We start from the raw sequence: 19,925 nt of genomic DNA, 5'->3' as shown, positions 1-19,925 counted from the left end.
GTTGCTTCTCACCAAGCTGCTTGCCTATTGTCCTGTAGCCCATCCCAGCCTGTGTGCAGGTCTACAATTTTATCCCTGATGTCCTTACACAGCTCTCTGGTCTTGGCCATTGTGGAGAGTTTGGAGTCTGTTTTGATTGAGTGTGTGGACAGGTGTCTTTTATACAGGTAACGAGTTCAAACAGGTGCAGTTAATACAGGTAATGAGTGGAGAACAGGAGGGTTCTTAAAAGAAAAACTAACAGGTCTGGTGAAGAGCCGAATTCCTATGGTTGGTAGGTGATCAAATACTTATGTCATGCAATAAAATGCATATTAATTACTTAAAAATCATACAATGTGATTTTCTGGATTTTTGTTTTAGATTCCGTCTCTTACAGTTGAAGTGTACATATGATAAAAATTACAGACCTCTACATGCTTTGTAAGTAGGAAAACCTGCAAAATCGGCAGTGTATCAAATACTTGTTCTATTTTCAAGATGGTCTACATCTATAACAGTCTATTACATGATTATACCTTAATTGTGCCAGCCCTACTTACAAGCACCTCCCTGGTGGTGTCACATCTTCTCCTGCTCCTCCCCTCCGGCGTACGACGTCGCCGGAATACTAACCACCGGTCCTGGGATTCATCATTAAGCACACCTGGCACTCATCATTACACGCACATGTTAATCATTATGATTCACACCTGGACTCCATTCCCTTCATCATGTCCTCCCCTTTATATGTCACTCTCTTATGTTCACTCACCAGTTGGTATTATTCTTGTGTACCGGCGTGTAGCCACTTGGAGTTGTGTCGTTCCTGGTTTTGTTGTTTTATTAAACGTTTCACCTGCACCTGCTTCCCGACTCACAGCTCCATTATTATAGTTGGCTCAGCTTGTGATCCACGAGTCAGACATGCTCCTATGACGCCTCAGGCTATACAATGACTATATAACAAGGTGTGTTCATCTTAATGAGTGGAAATCCATGAATGAGGGATTCCTTAATTCCCCACATACTTCATTCATTAGGGCAGGCAATTGTTTTATCTTTATGCTGCTTTTTTATACCCATGCAAAGCACTAACAAACTGTACTCCAAAGAACACTACTGTCCTGTATATGAGTCTGTTGTCTCTGACTCTGATGCTTCTCTATCAGTCTCCCACCACATGTAGTTAACTTGTTTTTCTCTTCCAGTTCTCTGATGTGATCGGGTTAATCTTCTTCCTGGAACTGACTGTGGCGATGCTAGAGTTCGTCTTCCAGGACAACATCAGAGAGTGGATCAACGACTTCTTCCTGGCCAACGTCAAAGCCTACAAAGAGGACATCGACCTGCAGAAGAAGTCAAGGGGGTCTGAATACTTTTCAAATGCACTGTTATTTCATTGTTTTGTCTTCACTATTGTTCTACAATGGACAAAGTAGTAATAATAATTACACCACTTTTCCATTTTTTGAATTCTTAGCATTTTTTGAAACAAGTTATTTTTTTCATTTCACTTCACCAATTTAGACTATTTTGTGTATGTCCATTACATGAATTCCAAATAAATATCAACTTAAATTACAGGTTGTAATGCAACAAAATAGGAAAAACGCCAAGGGGGTGAATACTTTTGCAAGGCATACAGTATATACAGTACTTGTCAAAAGTTTGGACTCATTCAAGAGTTTTTCTATATTTTTACTATTTTCTACATTGTAGAATAATAGTGAAGACATCAAAACTATAAAATAACCCACATGGAATCAAAAAGTATTTTATATATTTTATATTCTTCAAAGTAGCCACCCTTTGCCTTGATGATAGCTTTGCACACTCTTGGCAGTCTCTCAGCCAGCTTCACGAGGAATGCTTTTCCTCCAGGGGTACGCGCAATGCTGTCCGGGGTACGCCAAATAAAAATGTGATTCACATTTTTTTTTTTTTTTTTTTTAAAATTTATTATTATTTTTTTTTTAAATGATATCTTCACATTTTCAAACAGTACATTTATATTTTCCAACAGGGCTATACATTTGGGTGAGTTTTTTCTCTTGAGTAGCCTTATTTCACTGCCCAAAAATAAATTAAACCCAGATCTAAGTGTTCAGCAAAATATCAACAATGGATCAAATACAGGTAGCCTTGTCAAGTAATTAACATCTCACGTTAACCGTTACTCTCTGTCACGAGAAACCTTCACTCTTGCGCTGACATTTCAGAAGTGGAACATACAATTTGAAAAATAAGCCAGGAGTTTTATTGAGTGAGAATAAAGACTACTATTCGCAGTAGTAAGACATGTATAAAAGCAACATCTAACCATTAATAAGAATGGGCTAGCAGAAGCACCCCCACACCTATCACACCTCCTCCCTTCATGCTTTACGGTGGGAACCACACATGCAGACATCATCCGTTCACCCCACCGCATCTCACAAAGACACAGCGATTCGAAGCAAAAATCTCAAATTTGGACTCCAGACCAAAGGACAAATTTCCACAGGTCTAATGTCCATTGCTCATGTTTCTTGACCCAAGCAAGTCTCTTCTTATTATTGGTGTCCTTTAGTAGTGGTTTCTTTGAAACAATTCGACAATGAAGGCCTGATTCACACATTCTCCTCTGAACAGTTGATGTTGAGATGTGTCTGTTACGTGAACTCTGTGAAGCATTTATTTGGGCTGCAATTTCTGAGGCTGGTAACTCTAATGAACTTATCCTCTGCAGCAGAGGTAACTCTGGGTCTTCCTTTCCTTTGGAGGTCCTCAGGGGTGCCAGTTTTATCATAGCACTTTATAGTTTTTGCGACTGCACTTGAAGAAAATGTAAAAGTTCTTGAAATGTTCCGTATTGACTGACCTTCACGTCTTAAAGTAATGATGGACTATCATTTCTATTTGCTTATTTGAGCTGTTCTTGCCATAATATGGACTTGGTCTTTTACCAAATAGGGATATCTTCTGTATACCACCCCTACCTTGTCACAACACAACTAATTGGCTCAAACATATTAAGAAGGAAAGAAATTCCACAAATGAACTTTTAACAAGGCACACCTGTTAATTGAAATGCATTCCAGGTGACTACCTCATGAAGCTGGTTGAGAGAATGACAAGCTTGTGCAAAACTGTCATTAAGACAAAGGATGGCTACTTTGAAGAATCTCAAATATAAAATACACACATTTTTGGTTAGTACTTCATTTCATGTGTGTTTTTTCATAGCTTTGATGTCTTCACTATTATTCCACAATGTAGAAAATAGTAAAAATCTAGAAAACCCTCAGATTATGTATGTGTGTCCAAACCTTTGACTGGGTTTTTTCACAAAAATAGTGCACTGGGTCTTTGCTAGTCCCTTATTAACTGACGGATATAGCCGTCTGTAGAGTGGGGTAGAAATGTTTATCCCAACCGTTGCATTGACTCTCTTAATGGGTAAAGCCTGTTAGATCGTGAAAAAGATGGGTAGAGACAATGTGTGTCCACACTTAACGGAAGGTCAACATGAATGTCATGCAGTGAATGTACTAAATGATTACAGACTGATTGGGTTGGGCTAGAGTCCCACCTAGCCCAACATCCGGTGAAATTGCAGAGCGTGAAATTCAAAATACAAAAATCGTAATATTAAACATTCATGAAAATACAAGTGTCATACATCGTTTAAAGGCTTAACTTCTTGTTAATACAACCGCGTTGTCAGATTTCAAAAAGGCTTTACGGCGAACGCATACCATGCGATTATCTAAGGACAGCGCCCCGCATAAAAAAGCATTAAAACATTTTTCAAAGCAGCAGAGGCGTCACAAAAATCAGAAATAGCGATAAAATAAATCACTTACCTTTGAAGATCTTCCTCTGTTTGCAATCCCAAGGGTCCCAGCTACACAACAAATTGTTGTTTTGTTCAATAAAGCCGTTCCACTCGTTCAACATGCAGACAAAGGAATCCCAAAAGTTACTGGTAAACTTCGTCCAAACAAGTCAAACAACATTTCGATTCAATCCGCAGGTACCCTAATATGTAAATAAACGATCAAATTTAAGAATGTAGTATGTTCAATACCGGAGATAAATAACGAAGTGTGCGCCCTCATTCACGCGCGTCACAAGACTAGAGTCCTAATGAGAGACACCTTGAAAAACTACAGCTACTTGCTAATTTTTCAAAAAACAAGCCTGAAACCCTTTCTAAAGACTGTTGACATCTAGTGGAAGCCATGGGAACTGCAATCTGGGAGGAATTATTTTGAATATCCCATAGACAAGCATTGGAATGGCCTGTGACCTCAACAACAAAAAAAGATTCCGGATGGATTCTCCTCGGATTTTTGCCTGCACTATCAGTTTTGTTATACTCACAGACATTATCTTAACAGTTTTAGAAACTTCAGAGTGTTTTCTATCCAATGCTACCAATTACATGCATATCCTAGCTTCTGGGCCTGAGTAACAGGCAGTTTACTGTGGGCACGTCAGTCATCCGAACTTCCGAATACTGCCCCCTAGCCCAAAGAGGTGTTAATGGCTTGGTTATCTTAATCTGAACAATTCACAGTCTGAGGATCTTGCTATAAAAGCCTTGTGAATCATGTGCATTGTGGAACTACTGTATGTATCCCATCTGTGTCTTTGCAAGCAGTTAAAAAAATGATTTACATATCTGCCACAGTACACATTAGTCGTGTGTATTATACTCTATGTATAGAGAACTATGTATGTCTTTTATAATTTCCCAGGGAGGGAGCTACCTCCCAGGGAGGGAGTAACACCTCTCCCAATTAGCTACATTATGACCTTCCTTTGACCTTGTGTAACAGTGAGCAGCCTACCTTAATCCCCTCTTATGATCACCATGACCTTTGATTTGCTATGACAATGATCTATTTATGTATTCTTTCCACGGTGCTGCAGGGAAGACATAGAGCGAGCCACAATCTCAGGGGACTGGAGGGATGTGTGGGATTTCTACCTGACTACCTTTGACTCCTTTCTAGAGATCAATGCTGCCTTCAAGGTAATGGCTTTTCAAAGGGTTCATGTTGTCTTTTTGTTTTATGTTGTGGCTTTTCCCAAAGATACCTTACTAATTTTATATATTCTTCTCCTTTGGTTTACATTAGTTCTATTTCTTAAATTATTGATATTTGCAGCACCTGTTTCTCTGTTGTGAATTTTCTTAAGATGGAAAGCATACAGAACAGCATGTACTCGTTCTGGAAAGTGTTATTAATGAGGAAACCAACKGTGTGTAATGTAAGAGTAAAAAAATGTGTAATCCATACTGCTTATAACGGTTCAAGCCTTGTTTTTTTGGCATCATGCGAGAATAGTTCAACACACACACATATGTTCTCCCTGCCAAACAAGTCCAGGGTTAGGCACTAGCAGGTGCCCCTTGTGAGAAAACCATTTGAGTTGTCGTTAAAAAGCCCTTAAATAAAACCATATAACAGCGGGAAACCCTCTTTTCCTCCTATCTTAGAAGCTAATGGCTCATTTAACACAATAGAGGATTCTGGAGTCAACTCCAAATGTGTGAATGCTGTTTATGATGCTTTACTCTGCACTGTAAGTACATGTAAGTACATGTAAGTACATGACATTTCTATGGAAAAGGATATCGTATGGCAAAATAAACAAATTAAATCATTTTCAGAATTTTTCCCCTGAAAGTTCTTCCTGAAACTAGCAGCATTTGGGTCATATTCTCCCGATTTAAAGGTTAACTCATGTTTGTTTATGTTCTTTTAGACCCAAGACATCCAGAAATCAGTGTTGAAGGGAATCATTAGCAGCTTATTGAGTGAATGGAAAGGGTGAGTGCTATATTCAATTTACACCTCTACTACCATTTACTGTTACTATGATAACTGTTGCTACACTGCAGCAACTGTTTACCATTCATACAGCATTGCTTATTAGTCCATTGTTGATATAGTCCCAAAATGTTTTACATGTCAGATACTTTCATATATCTGACATCTGCATGTCAGATATATGAAAGTATCTTGAAAACTTGATTGCTGACATGCAAAACATTTTGGGACTATATCATCTATGGACTAATGAAACAAATACCAAAAGATCATTTTTGGGTGGAGTTTTCCTTTAAGGACAATCATACAAATTAAATGAAGTCCGATGTTATTCGTCACATGCTTCGTAAGCAACAGGTGTCGACTAACAGTGAAATGTTTACCGCCCTTCCCAACAATGCAGAGAGAAAGAAAATAGAGAAATACTAGAAAAGCATTAATAGATAAACATGAGTAATGACAACTTGGTAATACACAAGGGGTACCAGTACTGAATCGATGTGCAGGGGTACAAGGTAAATGAGGTAGATATGTATATATAATTAGGAACAAAGTGACAGTAAACAGTAGCAGCAGCGTATGGGATGAGTTAAAATAGTTAGTGCAAAAAGGGTCAAAGCAGATAGTTAAATAGTTAACCAAATAGCTACCCAGACTATTTAGCAGTCTTATGGCTTGGGGGTAGAAGCTGTTCCGGGTCCTGTTGGTTTCAGACTTGGTGCATCGGTACTGCTTGGCATGCGGTAGCAGAGAGAACAGTCTATGACTTGATTGGCTGGAGTCTTTGACAATTTTTAGGGCCTTCCTCTGACACCACCTGATAGAGAGGTCCTGGCGCCTAATAGAGAGGTCCTGAATTGCAGGGAGCTCGGCCCCAGTGATGTACTGTACAGTGCGCACTACCCTCTGTAGCGTCTTGTGGTCGGATGCCAAGCAGTTGCCATACCAAGCAGCGATGCAGCCAGTCAAGATGCTCTCAATAGTGTAGCTGTGTAACTTTTTGAGGATCTGAGTGTCCATGCCAAATCTTTTCTGCTTCCTGAGGGAAGAGGTGTTGTCATGCCCTAATCACGACTGTGTTGGTGTGTTTGGACCATGATAGATCCTTAGTGATGTGGACAGCGAGAAAATTGAAGCTCTCGACCCACTCCACTACAGCCCCGTCGATGTGAATGGGGGCGTGCTCGAGCCTCTGTTTCCTGTAGTTCACGATCAGCTCCTTTGTCTTTCTGATGTGGTATGCAAATTGGAGTGGGTCCAGGGGACTGGGATGATGATGTTGATGTGAGCCATGAGCCTTTCAAAGCATTTAACGGTGGGGTGATAGTAATTTAGAAAGGTTACCTTGGCATTCTTGGAAACAGGGACTATGGTAGTCTGCTTGAAACATGTAGGTATTACAGACTGGATCAGGGAGAGGTTGAAAATGTCAGTGAAGACACTTACCACTTAGTCAGTACATGCTCGGAGTACGCGCCCTTATAATATTTAGGTATCTAATTAAATAAAAATGTTGTAACATTTTTGCCATTTTTCATTGTCACGTTGTGCCAGTTTGGGGTGTTCTAAATAATGAAATATAATGTCTCATTTGGCTGACTGTATAATTTTTATTTCCTCCTTTCACTGAAAAGTATTTGTTGTGTTATCAGACCCAGAACGAAAGATGACCTGAGGGCATACTTCATCTTAGTTCAGGTAACATTTACTCCTTAACTGAACATCTTACTATGCACTGAATATGCACTAGTACATTTTGTATTTAAAATTATGTAATGCTGTCATTTTATAAGTATAAAATAATGATTTCTGTTTCATGCTTTGTTTTTTTGTGTCTAATTTCCTTTTGAAAAATGCTCAGTAAATCCCTATGTTGTTAAACCATTAATTTAAGGAAAGAAATAAAATGCCTATACTGCTCCCATCATCAGATTTTTGGTTTTCATTAATCCATGTAATTTCCTGTGGAAAGTGGGTTATTTTGTGCTTTCCAAACCAACAATGCCACAGGCTTAAAGAAACTGTAAGGATCCCATATACCCTGTAGTATTCTAGCCTCTGGGTTACAGAGAACGCAGACGTTCTGGCTCACTAGATTCATTGGCAGGACTACTGTCTGTTCTCGCATCAGTTCTGAAGATAGTTCTGGCTGTAGTGTAGTGAGTCTCTGCTTTATTTTGTGGTCTAAATGTCTGTGTTTTTTATAGTGAGACAGATGTCTAGGTGCTTATATAAGCTGGTAGCCTTGTTGGTTCAGAATGTTTCGTTTCAGTGTACTGTGGCAGTGGATGTTCATTTAATCCCTACAGTACACTGTGTCTCTGTCCTCTTACACCTGAGTACGTTTTATTGAAGCAGTAGTTCTGTCTGTTGGTCTAATGCCTAGCTTTACATTACAGTGGGCCAGGCCAAGCAAGACATGCTGGAATACTTAGGCCTCTTCCCCTTCCATACAGCCCATTGACTCCAGTCATCTCAGTCAGTCAGTGCACAGCAGTACTGCAACAGTTACTCTCTGTGCCCTGAGCTAGCTGTGTTACTAGAGTCGTTGATTTCACTTCACCTAAAATCTAGTAACCTTAGTCAATCTAAGGAAAATGCTGGTGATGTCATTAATTTAACTCCTCAGAATAAATCTGTACTTTCTGTAACTGACAGTGTAGGACAATTGTAAAAAAGATAGGCTACAACAATTCTGTTTTGTATTCAATTTCCTATCTTTAAGTGTAGGCCTATTCTTTTGTTAAATGTTAATGTAAAGAATTGGGATGGTTGTTGGACGTGGAGACACACGTCTGATCAGCCATATCCCTGATGTCATGTTCCATGTTCTCCATGGAAACGGGGTGAGGTCATCCTGGATTGCTGGAATGTCAGTTTCCTGTGTGATGCTGTTTTTTCGGAGGCTGAATGTTTTATGGTTTTCGCTGAAGTTGAGTGCATAGAAACCAAATAAAACAGACTGGACGATCATCAGCTTTTAATGCTTTTGCTTGAGTCTCTCTTTTCCCTATATTGGTGCATGTCCATTTTGAAGCACACTTGCATTCCATTCTGGATTTTTAATAAAGAGATGTTCAAGTCCAAGCTCTCGATGGGCCACTCAAGAGACTTGTCTCGAAGCCACTCCTGCGCTGTTTTGGCTGTGTGCTTAGGGTCATTGTCCTGTTGGAAGGTGAACTTTTGCCCCAGTCTGAAGTCCTGAGTGCTCTGGAGAAGGTTTTCATCAAGGATCTCTCTGTACTTTGCTCCATTCATCTTTTCCCTCGATCCTGACTATTCTCCCAGTCCCTGCCTCTGAAAAACTGGGCGGCCAGCTCTAGGAAGAGTCTTGGTGGTTCCAAACTTCTACCATGTAAGAATGATCAAAGCCACTGTATGTTTGGGAACCTTCAATGCTGCAGAATCTTTTTCTGACCCGTACCCAGATCTGTGAACACAATCCTGTCTCGGAGCTCTACGGCCAATTCCTTTGACCTGATGGCTTGTTTTTATCTCTGATATACACTGTCAACTGTGGAACCTTAAATAGACAGGTGTGTGCCTATCCAAATTATGTCCAATCAATTGAATTTACCACAGGTGGACTCCAATCAAGTTGGGATGATCAATGGAAACCAGATGCATCTGAGCTCAATTTAGAGTCTCATAGCAATAAGGTATCTGTTTTTTTATTTGTAATACATTTGCAAAAATGTCAAAACATCTGTTTTTGTTTTGTCGTTATGGGACATTGTGTGTAGATTGATGAGGATAACAATTAATTGAATACATTTTAGAATAGGGCTGTAACGTAACAAAATGTGGAAAAAGTGAAGGGGTCTGAATACTTTCCGAATGCTCTGTACTTCTCATAAGCTTCACGTTTTTCCTTTCTCCCTGCTTGTCCATTCCATGTTTTTGATGATAGAGCTCCCTCTTGTGTGCTATACCTCATATGAACAGTTCAAAGTGCTAATGCAGCGCTACAGAAGGTGAGCCTCCCCCAGTTCTTCTCTCACTGTGACTACCCTCAGTGGAACAGCTCTGTGAGTCAGAGCCGAAACTCAAAACAGAGCACCACGCCTCCATATGAAGTGTGACCGTAAAGAGACACATGTTATGGAGAGGGAAGGATATAGCACAATCATTCCTCATTCTAAAGATGGAAATTATTATGGATATGGATCAGACCAGAGACTGTGGGTTGCTCTCTTCCTCTTCACGGAAATCTTCCTGCTTCCATATTTGCAGTTATTTTTCCCAAGTCCATTATTTCCTCCTCTCTTCTCCCCCTCAGGTTCTCTTTATGCCAGTTCCCATTTATCCTGTCAACAATGGTGAAGAGAGCCATCATCCAGAGGGACTCAGAATAGCAGATGATCAGCATGGCCAGAGTGAGACACACAGCCTATTGTCTTCTGTCAACTTTCCTTTATCATCGACACCGTTGACTCTGAGCTGTGCATAAACTGAGATAACCTGCTTTCATATTTTTAAAAAAATAATGCAGTATGTGTTTTTCCAGCAAAGCCTGGTGAACAAGGTCTCCCGCAGGCAGAGAGTGAACATGAACCTGCTGTTCCTCAACATCAAGGTACGACGGGCCCAGCTACTCAACGACTCACTGGATGAGGTAAGACCTAACACACCAAGCCTGGGTGGCCCAAGCGTTGGGTATGGTCGAGACATTGTTGAGACGCTGTCCTCTGTAAAAAAAAATATTTCCCACTCAGTATGCTCTTCTTTATGAAGTTGTCTGGTCCCATGAGCACTATAACTGTCTGACAGCTTATTCAGCACTCTGCCTTCTAACGGTGATACATAACACTAAAGTACAGAGCCATTAGTGGGCCCATTCCTTCCCCCCTAAAGCCCATCTGGTCTTTTGCTCTAGAAAGTATTCTGTCACTGTCACGCCCTGACCTTAGAGATCCATTTTATGTCTCTATTTTGGTTTGGTCAGGGCGTGAGTATTCTATGTTATTCTATGTTCTATATTCTATGTATTCTATGTTCTATGTTGTGTATTTCTTTGTGTTTGGCCGGGTGTGGTTCTCAATCAGAGGCAGCTGTCTATCGTTGTCTTGATTGAGAACCGTACTTAGGTAGCCTTTTTTTCCACCTGTCTTTGTGGGAAGTTAACTTTGTTTGATGGCACATAGCCTTAAGCTTCACGGTTTGTTTTGGTATTGTTTATTGTTTTGTTGGCGACATCTACTATTAAAAGTATGTACGCTCACCACGCTGCACCTTGGTCCTCATCTTTCAAGGGCCGTGACAGTCACCATGGCTTGATTTGAAAAACCTGCCTGGCTGTAAAATGCAGGGTTTGTGTCACTCCTCCTCCCCTCCTCTCCAACCCTCTGTCGCCCTGTCCAGCTGAGCAGGAAGAAAGTGGACCTAAAGAAAAAGCTCAAGGTGACCTTCATAGGAGAGGCAGGGCTCGACATGGGAGGCCTCACCAAGGATGGTTCCTGCTGCTGCTTCAACAGATTATTCACACTGAGTATGGTGAGACATAGTCAACGGGGTAAAGAGGACCTCTTGGACGCACATTTGCTGTTTTAAAGATAATTACCACATTTTGTCATTCATGGGGCAGAGAGAACATTTTACAGTTGTAAAGCTATTTTCCTGCAGTTATACAAGTTTGTCATGGGGCTGTGAGACAAATTGCAGTTTCTTATTTCTTGCAAATATACACATTTTGCCATGGCTAATCAAAATTTACATAGAATCCATATATTTCTTAAAACCCATGCAAGATTTTTCAAACATTTCTCTCTTTCATTTTAGATACTGTATGCAATGCAATGGAAAGTAAATCAGCTTTAATTGAAATCTCAGCAGAATTCGAATACTAGCCATTAAGCCACACTCACACTGCCAATAAAAACACAATAACTGTGAGTGTGCTTGTTGCTTGTTGCTTTTGGAGGCACGGAGTCGCTCTTTCTCCTTCACTCACAGTCCTCCAAGCTGTGTTACTCTTTTCATAGATAGATTTTCAGAATTGCGGGCTGCTTGCCTAGACTTAATGAAAACTGTGGCCCGCTCATTAAAACTGCTTTTTTTGTGCCAGAAAGTTCATGTCAGCTTTTCATAGCCGAGCTGTGAAAGGCACAATAATGCTTCATGTTTGAAGGTCAGTGTTTTCATCTGGTTAAGGAATGCTGCTGAATGCTCCTGGGAAGGTTTTCAGTCTACTTTTAGAAAACTACTATATAAAATATTATCAGAGTAGTCATTGAATAGACGTCTGTGTTACATTAGGCCTATAGAGGGGTTTTCCCAGTCGCATTTATGCCCTTTCACTGGATTAAATATTTAAAAAAAATGTTTTTTCAGGCATGTTCACCTACTTGAAGGATTCCTGTTGTCATTGGTTCAGCAGCTGGAAGTGCGACAACTACTCTTGAGTTTCAATTGGTCGGGACTGTATCCTTTCATTCCCAACCTAGGAATTACTGTGTCAACATTTTCAGATATACAGCAATCTGCACCACACACACACACAACAGATGAGGCAGTGCTTGAAAACCACACTGGAGAAACAGATACCTTAATGTATTTTTGATGCTATAAATCTGTCTAACCATCCAATATGTGCTTATTATCTATCTATATTTCATAGGACTTATGTAAACCACTTTTGCGAGACATGAACAATAACAGAATCTTCATGATATAATGTCAAGCATGATATTTCCTGCGATTAATAAGTAAGAGATACAAAAAAGTAACATTTCAAACCACTGAACATAACATCCCTAACCCTCCGACAATAAAGCTGATCTGGACTGCTGCTCTTTCTGCATATTAGGAAGGCAGTGGCCACATAATCATTATATTGACCCAATCGTTCACATGTAATGTCATTGTAAGCCAACGTTATCTGACATAACTTTCCTAGGGTTGGTTGTCCTCTAGGCTTGGGCGGTATCCAGATTGTCATACCTTCATACCAACCTTGTGCCATACCAAMATATATTTGGTAATACCAGAACTGAACACAAGGGGCACTATTTTAAAACCCTACTGAGCCTTTGTAATCCTAAAGTTAGCAATATTATGTAAACAAGTACATCTAAAATCCCATAAAAAATGCTAACTAAATGCTAACGAGCGCATTGCGAACATTTTATACAGTCTCTGACCTAAACTATTTGCAAGACAAACATCCAAGCTCATAAAGTTATACAAGTAACTCAAAAATGCTACTCACAGTTTGCTTCACGCACAAAACAAATATTAGACAGCATAGGCCCCCAGATCACCAGATCCTCAAAAAGTTCTACAGCTGCACCATCGAGAGCATCCTGACCGGTTGCATCACCGCCTAGTATGGCAACTGCTCAGCATCCGACTGTAAGGCGCTACCGTGGGTAGTGGGTACAGCCCAGAACATCACTGGGGCCAAGCTTCCTGCCATCCAGGACCTATATACTAGGTGGTGTGTCACGGATCCCTCCGAAACTTTCATCACACACACCTGTCCCCTATTCCCACTGATTAGTACTTGTATATATGTGCCCTTTGGTTTCCATTGGGGGTTGATTATTGTTACAATGTCCGTTGGTGCGTGTGCGTACCTGTGCTGTGTGTTTTGGGCTTTCTTGCACTTGTGAATTACGCAGATGATTACAGGTCTCATTCCGTGTGTTAATCATTGTGCTCGTGTGTTATTTATTTGAGGTACTCCTCGCTCTTTTGTTTGGTCTTCGTCCCCGTTCCTTTACACGGCACGCCATAATTGGGTGTAATAAAAAAAACTATTATCCATTCCTGCGCCTGTCTCCCGAATCATTCATACCAACATGACACCGTGTCAGAGGAAGGTCCCAAAAATGATCAAAGACTCCAGTCACCTAAGTCAGACTGGTCTCTCTGCTACCGCATGGTAAGCGGTATCGGAGCGCCAAGTCTAGGTCCAAAAGGCACCTTAACAGCTTCTACCCACAAGCCATAAGACTGCTGAATAATTAATCCCCCTTTGTTTTTACACTGCTGCTACTTGCTGTTTATTATCTATGCATAGTCACTTTACCCCTTCCTACAATGAATGAATGAAACATTTATTTGTGTCAAATCGCCAATTGGCAACCCATCACTTATGGGATTAATGGGAAATAAAACACTAATATATTTTAATTAGATGGGTATTCAACCTCGTGAGTCAATTCATTTTAGAATCAGATTTTATTGAACATACTTATTTCCGTATGAAATATTATAGTTTATTTACATTTTAGGATACCTGAGGATTAAATGGAAACATAGTTTGACTTGTTTGAACAAAGTTTAGCGGTAGCTTTTTGGACTCCTTTGTCTACATGCTGAACGAGTGGATTACTGAAATCGATGGCGCAAACTTAACAGACTTTTTGGGATATAAAGAAGGATTTTATCTAACAAAACGATCAATCATGTTGTAGCTGGGACCCTCGGGATTGCAAGCAGAGGAAGATTTTCAAAAGTAAGTAATTTATTTAATCGCTATTTGTTACCAACCTGTGCTGGTTGAAAATATGTTGATGTGGGGCGCCGTCTTCAAACAATCGCATGGTATGCTTTCGCTGTAAAGCCTATTGTAAATCAGACAACGCAGTTAGATTAACAAGAATTTAAGCTTTTAAATGATAAAAGATTCTTGTATGTTCATGAATGTTTAATATTACGATTATTTATTTGAATTGTGCGCCCTACAATTTCACCGGATGTTGTCGACTGGTGTCCCGTTGGCGGGACGCCTATTAAACAACAATGCAGTTCAAGAAATAGAGTTAAGAAAATATTTACTAAAGAAACTGAAGTAAAAAAATAACCTGGAAGGTCAGATAGAAGTCATCCTCCACATTGCCCTCATAGCTGAGCAGCTCTCCAAGCCCATGTGCTAGGTCCTGAAATGGAAAATACTGTATGTCACTTTTATTACTTACTGTCAACGGACTGCACACGGGTGATATATTACTATTTTTGCCTGCATGAATGTGCACATTATGTTACCAAGCTTCTATTTGAAAGCTAATCATCTGTGTCTGGAGAAATGTGTATTCAGCAAACCATTCAGCCATTCAACACAATTGAATTTTCAGACGGGACTGTACTGCAAACAACTTTTAACTGTCTTCTTATTCAGCCCAACTGCAAATTAATTACATAAGGTGAGTGCACGATTTCTGATCGGTCTTACAGTGTCATGGCTGTGCCTGTCTGTCACACCCCAAGGGAGCCAGTGCAGAATTACTGTGGCACTTAGAGTATGCCAGGCCCGCTACCCCGCTTCATTGAAGCCACAGTGTTATTAAAAAAGTTTTTTTTAGGACAGATAGGGGAGAGAAAAATGCCCCACTCTTATGTAARTGTGAACAAAGCCAAAATATAAATTTTAAAAAGAGGCAGGAATCTGGCACAGTTAAAAAATAAAAAATAAACTCTTATATAAAAAAAAACAATGTCCGCAATGGTGACCTGAGAGTTGTTTCACATTGGACAGATTGAATGAAAATGTTCATTTATTCAGAGGAGTTTCAGAGGTTGGATCCAGTCCAGAGGAAAACGTTTGGGAGTAAAGACAGAAAGCTGAACGGTTGGTCCCCCTGCTGGTTAACTGGGGTATTGTGATCCTCACTTTAATAACCCCATAAAACCCACACTGGTCTGCAGGCTAATTTACCTATTGTAATGAGGATGCCTATCCTCAGAGAAAGTGTATTACTCTAAATGCTGTGCTTGAGATGAAGCAATCGTAGAAGACGAACTGGCATAACCTGAATCAGGTCGCCCAGCGTAGTGGTTGCCATGCCGACAGGAGTATTCTGGTCACATGGCACGATGTGTGGAGTCAAGAGCTTGTTGTAGCAGTATGGAGGGAAGTGGATGTCCAGACAAATGCTGTTGTACACAGCGAGACTCATGAGCTGATGCACAGAGTTAAGGACAATACACTGATTCACAGACAGTTTAGACCATTTTAGGTGATCGGTTTTTACTAAAGCAGGACCAGTGTCTGTCAAAAATCTATTATCCTGAGCCATCTAACAATGCCCAGACAATATGAAATCACTGCACATCACTCAGTGACAATGAATATATTAGTGCAACACAATAACACAGGAAATTTGAACATAACGTACGGTACCATACAACTGTGAATGTTTGGGCTAATGCCCAGTAAACACACAGAGGCTGTGTTTCTGCACAGTGTTTCTGAACTACACCAGGACAGAGCAAATTACTATATTGTGTTACTGTGTGTGTTCGGTCTACGTCAGCCACCGCTCCTTTCCTACAAAGTCCAGCAGGTGCACAGAACATTTAGTCCATTAATTCTCTATCACCTACACACACACACACACAGGCACGCACACACACACTCACGCATGCACACAAACAGAAGCAGTAACGCATGCAACCTTGCACGCACACACAGACAGACAATGTTCCCAGCTGTCTAGTCTCCATATGGTCTCCGTATGAGGGAGCCACTTTGGCTGTATTTCATAGGAATAGCACACAGATCCCTTTATAATGTGTAACTGCAGGTAGAGTGGGTGCCTTGATTCAAGAGTACAAACACATAAGCACATGTAACTGATGTGAAATGGCTAGCAAGTTAACWGGGTGGCTGTTGTCGATGTGTGCAGAGGGTCCCTGGTTCGAGCCCAGGTTMGGGCGAMGATAGGMACGGAAGCTATACTGCTACACACACATGCATGCAAACTGCCTAGACACACACAATGCTCTAACGAACACATGCACATACACACACCTTTGTGCAGACTTACACACATTTAAAGACCATTGGAAATTAAACAGGGTTTCTGTAGCGAAGGGAATACACCACCACCTACTACAAAACTCAATGTCATTGATTATTTCCATGGTTGATTCTTGGCCTTACATAAGAATTAGATTCTCACTTTACAATGTTAGGCAACACAAAGGGAAGGAGCTTCACACGTGTTTCTTTTGGGGAGTTTGAGGGCAAAGACATAATAGTAGGCTATAGGGAGCATACTGTATTACACATAAATGTGCTGTATCATGTGCTTTGAGAGAGTGGTACAGTAGCGTGCCAAGCTATATCAGTACAGGAGCTGACAGACTGACTTCTTGACATTGCGTCTCTGACCCCAGGGCAATCAGAGAGGTAATGCCAGGACAACCGGCTGCCTTCAACTGTCTCTATATTTCTCTCCCTCTCACTCTCTCTCTGTCCAAATAATAGCTCTCCTCTGAATCTCTCCCTGTCCCTGTAGTCTCATTTTGCAACGTGTCTCTATCCATCTCATTGGAAGTGATTAAAAAAWAWATATATATATTTAACCTTTATTTAACTAGGCAAGTCAGTTAAGAACAAATTCTTATTTACAATGACGGCCTACACCGGCCAAACCCGGACGACGCTGGGCCAATTGTGCGCCGCCCTATGGGACTCCCAATCATGGCCTGTTGTGATACAGCCTGGATTCGAACCAGGGTGTCTGTAGTGACGCCTCAAGCACTGAGATGCAGTGCGTTAGAAAGCAGGCTCAATTTCAGCACAACACTATTGAAACGTGTACAAATTCCAAGCAACATGCACAAAGTAAGAACGGCATGCTGCGTGCACAGTCTCTGCACTGTGCAAAACGTAACTGTAACGTAACACAGAGCTTTGACAAGCCCCAGCTCACCTGTAGGTAGGAATTAACTGGATATGATCAACTTCGCAATGTAGTAATACATCACTCCTTTGAAACACACATGAGGGAAAACGTGTTCACTCTATTTACTTACCACTTTCTATTGCCATCTCTTGAAAACACACTCATGTAATTTACTTTACTTAAATGACACCCTATGGCAGTTAATGAACAGAGATGCTGCACTAAAGAAAACACTATAAACTGGACAAGATGTTGACAGAATGCTATTTAGAGGGCTGAGAGGTCAACTCACTCAAAATGTTTGATATGATTCCAACTACTGAGGTGAAAGTTAACAAAATCTTTCCTACTTCCCCAGAATCAGACGAACTCATGGATAACATTTTTATGTCTCTGCGTGCAGTTTGAAAGAAGTTGCTAACTAGTGTTAGAGCAATGACTGGAAATCTATAGGAGCTGTTCCCATAGCCTTCCAGTCATTGTGCTAATGCCAGTTAGCAATGGCTCGCAAAACTACCCTCAACTTCATTCAAATTGTAAGCAGAGACATAGAAATGGTATCCATGAGTTAATCTGACTCTGGGCAAGTAAAAGGGGCTTAAGTGACAAAATCTTACACTATCCTTTTAAATTTCCACCAGGTACAACAAGAAAAGGACCGCCTGTTTCCTCTCTAGGTTTCTTCCTATGTTCCAGCCTTCCTAGGGAGTTTTTCTCAGCAACTGTGCTTCTGCATCTGCATTGCTTGTTGTTTGGGTTTTTAGGCTAGGCATCTCTAAAGCACTTTGTGAAAACTGCTGATTTTAAAAAGGGCTTTATAAAATACATTTGATTGATTGTGACATCCCACTAGAAGGCAGACGCACACCGGGCCGACCAATCGCAGCACAGTGGTTTCTGTGTTGGCGCTGTGGTCACTCGTGATCAGTCCTAACAGCACTATATCCACATCCATGGATTACATGTTTTGTATCGACAGTAAGTCTTCTTCAGGCAGTGCAACCAGGTAGACAGGTAGATCAAGTCGAGAGGACAACCCTATAAATTAATGTATTGTTATACGAGGTCAAAGTTTGTAAGTCATGAGTACTCCAGGAAAGGCTTCACAGACAAAGGACTATCTACAGGTTGTTTACAATGTAAGTATATGTTACCTAAATATGTTATGTTAACTAAAATACAAGAGTCAGCTGAATGGACTTAACCTAGATAGAATCTAGCTCGTAGATAAATAGGAAGGTACAGTGGGTCAAGTGAGGACAAAAGGCTTGGTTGGTATACCGTGTCCCGGGGTATTTGGAAATAGCCACAGGATGGTTTTTCAATACAGTCAATACCGCTGAAACAATTTATTTTAAGTTTTGTAATAAATTGGAATATTTGTATCTACTTTTTAAGTAAATACCAGCAGTGAACTTGTGCAATACATTAGGAGATAAAGAAGATCGTATTTAATTTCACCTGTCACATCATTTTTCATTATGAAGATTACCAGTAGTTCACATGGTATGTGTTTACAAGCACACAACGAGGAAAGAACATAGCCTTGTGAGTCACTCACTGTTGTGCAGCACGCGCCAGGTGATCTAATTACATTATGTAATTCACAACTAAATGTTTGCCAGCAAGATACACTAAAATATATAAAGTATGTGCACCCTTTAAATGAGTGGATTCAGCTATTTCAGCCACACCCCTTGTTGACAGGTGTATAAAATCATCGGGCACACAGCCATGCAATCTCCATAGACATACATTGGCAGTAGAATGGCCCATACTGAAGAGCTCAGTGACTTTCAAGGTGGCACCGTCACAGGATGCCACCTTTCCAACAAGTCAGTTGGTCAAATTTCTGCCCTGCTAGACCTGCCCCGGTCACCTGTAAGTGCTGTTATTGTGAAGTGGAAACTTCTAGGAGCAACAACAGCTCAGCCGCGAAGTGGTAGGCCACACAGGCTCACAGAACGGGACCGCCGAGTGCTGCAGCGTGTAAAAATCGTCTGTCTTAGGTTGCAATACACACTACCAAGTTCCAAACTGCCTCTGGAAGCAACGTCAGCACAATAACTGTTTGTCGGGAGCTTCATGAAATAGGTTTCCATGGCCGAGTAGCCTCACACAAGCCTAACGTCACCATGCGCGATGCCAAGCGTCGGCTGGAGTGGTGTAAAGCTCACTCTGGAGCAGTGGAAACGCGTTCTCTGAAGTGATGAATCACGCTTTACCATCTGGCAGTCCGACAGGACAAATCTGGGTTTGGCACATGCCAGGAGAACGCTACCTGTCCCAATGCATAGTGCCAATTTTAAAGTTTTCTAAAGGCCAGTTGTATTGCTTCTTTAATCAGAACAACAGTTTTCAGCTGTGCTAACATAATTGCAAAAGGGTTTTCTAATGATCAATTAGACTTTTAAAATGATAAACCTGGATTAGCTAACACAACATGCCATTGGAACACAGGAGTGATGGTTGCTGATAATGGGCCTCT

This window comes from Salvelinus sp. IW2-2015, linkage group LG18 (assembly GCF_002910315.2).
Source record: "Salvelinus sp. IW2-2015 linkage group LG18, ASM291031v2, whole genome shotgun sequence".
Taxonomy (NCBI): Eukaryota; Metazoa; Chordata; class Actinopteri; order Salmoniformes; family Salmonidae; genus Salvelinus; species Salvelinus sp. IW2-2015.
This window is presented reverse-complemented; position numbering follows the sequence as displayed.